The sequence below is a fragment of the Momordica charantia genome (assembly GCF_013281855.1).
Source record: "Momordica charantia cultivar OHB3-1 chromosome 9 unlocalized genomic scaffold, Mcharantia_2.0 BLBB01000009.1, whole genome shotgun sequence".
NCBI lineage: Eukaryota > Viridiplantae > Streptophyta > Magnoliopsida > Cucurbitales > Cucurbitaceae > Momordica > Momordica charantia.
In genome coordinates, this window is record NW_028275167.1 from 12,676,365 (window position 1) to 12,678,500 (window position 2,136).

At 44.3% G+C, this 2,136-nt stretch overlaps 1 non-coding gene across 1 annotated transcript; it reads left to right on the plus strand.

Annotated features, from left to right (window-relative positions):
• The first annotated feature begins 1,627 nt into the window (after positions 1 to 1,627).
• LOC148208973 (small nucleolar RNA R71) lies at positions 1,628 to 1,734 on the plus strand. Its single transcript, XR_015787535.1, has one exon. It is a non-coding gene; the product is annotated as a small nucleolar RNA R71 (small nucleolar RNA).
• The last annotated feature ends 402 nt before the right edge of the window (positions 1,735 to 2,136 follow it).

A 2,136-nucleotide genomic window follows, 5' to 3' on the forward strand; every position in this document is an offset into this window, starting at 1 on the left:
AAGAGGACCAGGTCGGCTCTCCTCAGGAGGGCGCTCCCCCAGCAAGCTCTTAGGCGACCCCCCTTTTCTTCTTCCTCTTTTTTTTTTTGTAAGTGTCAGGGCAGAGCTGCAAGGTCTATAAGCCTTGGCTCTGCTCTTCATTTAATAAAGAGACTCCCATTGGCTTCCACTTTGTTGTTGGCAACCGTTTTTCTTTGCTGCTCCTTTGAACTGCAGCTAACGTCACCTCGCACCTCCTACTTTTGAAGTCGCGCCTTTAATTAACATAATTTGAAAGTTTGAATTTGAATCTCTGTCTAGCATTCAATGTATTGCACCAACTCTGGATTTTTTAACATCGCACTCTTAACTTAAAAACGTTAAAAGGCTAAAATCCCAAGTCCGTAGCTATTCTTCACATCGCTCCTCGTACCCTCAAGTTCGGAGGCTTGACCACTTTGAACTTTTCACATCGTCCCCTTTGCCTTGAAGGTTTGAATTTTAAGTTCGCCAGCGGTTCTGACATCGCACCTCGTACCCTTAGGCTTCAAAGGATTGGGAATCATTATTTTTCTTAACTAATCTTTGTGGAAACGGGGGAGTAGGGGTAAAAGAAGGTTGTACCTGTGGAGGAACACTCGGGGTGTCCTCATTACCTTTTCTAATATTTTCTTTTTCTGGTGTTGTTGGATTTTCTGGTATCTTTACAATTGGTTCAGTGGACGGAATCTGTACATCTGTTGTTGGCATTGTTGGTCCATCATATGCCAGTCCACTCCTGAGGGTGACAGCTTTGCACTGTTCTTTCCCTTCTCGTTTTGGTAATTCAGTATGGCCTGGAAAAGAACCTTGTGGTCTATTCTTCAATTCATTGGCGAGCTGTCCCAATTGGGTCTCGAAATTCCTCATTGATGCCGCTTGGGATTGTATCACTGCGTCGGTTCGGGCCATGTACTCCTTCATCATATTCTCAAGATTTGAGTTGTTATTTTGAACTGGTGGAGTCTGTGTTCTCTGATTGTACTGCTGTTGCGGTGGTGGGATGTATTGCTGTGTAGGTGGAACATAGGGCTGCTTGTTCTGTTGGCTCTGCCCTTGATTAAAACCGCTCGAACCTCCTTGTCCTCCCCATGAGAAATTAGGGTGGTGCCTCCAACCTGGGTTGTAGGTGTTCGAATATGGGTTAAAGTTCCTATTGTTCCCATGTCCTACATAAAAAACAGAAGCAGGGTTACGTGGACAATTATCATAAATATGGTTTTCACTGCAAAATGAACAAATGAGATCGTTGACTTGGCAAACAGGGGCAGGAGTGCAATAATCCGACTGCACAGGTTGTATCGGCGTGGCTAATGGATTTTTTATTCCCAATGCCATCTCTTTCAGCCTCTGGTTCATTGTAACCATCTCTTTTTGCATCGAGGTCGCAATGTCCAGAGCCGAAACTCCAGCTGGATCTTGCTTCTTTGGTGCTGCCCTAGATCTTTGCGAACACCATAGTTCGTTATGTGAAGCTAAGTCATTTAGGATGTCAACTATCTCGTTGAATGTCTTCTTTGTAAAGGCTCCGTTGGCAGCATTGTTTAGCATCATCTTAGTAGGATGATCTAAGTCTCTAAAGAAATGTTCTATCTGGATGCATGCCGGCAAGCCATGGTTCGGACATTTCCTGATTAGTTCTTTAAATCTCTCCCACGCCTCGTGAACAGGTTCACGATCATACTGTCTAAAGGAGATGATCTCCTCTCTGATATCAGCGTGGCGAGTAGGTGGGAAGAATTTTGTTAAGAACTTCTCCACTAACGACCCCCATGTGGTGATGGATCCTGGTGGAAATGCATTGAGCCATGCTCTAGCTTGGTCCTTCAAAGAAAATGGAAAAAGTGTTAGTCTCAGAGCATCGTCTGTTATACCAGGTAATCGAAATGCATTTGCAATTTGAATGAATGATTTCAGATGATCATGTGGATCCTCATGTTCCTGCCCTCCAAAATGTCCAATTGTCTGCAACATTTGGAACATCATTGGTTTAAGCTCAAAGTTTGCGTGGGCTGGAATAGGGTTGACTATCCCTGAATCAAAGTTCTGAAAAGCCGTGGCGGCATATTCTCGCATTGCCACGTCTCTGTTGTCCGCCATCTGGATATGGTTGAATTC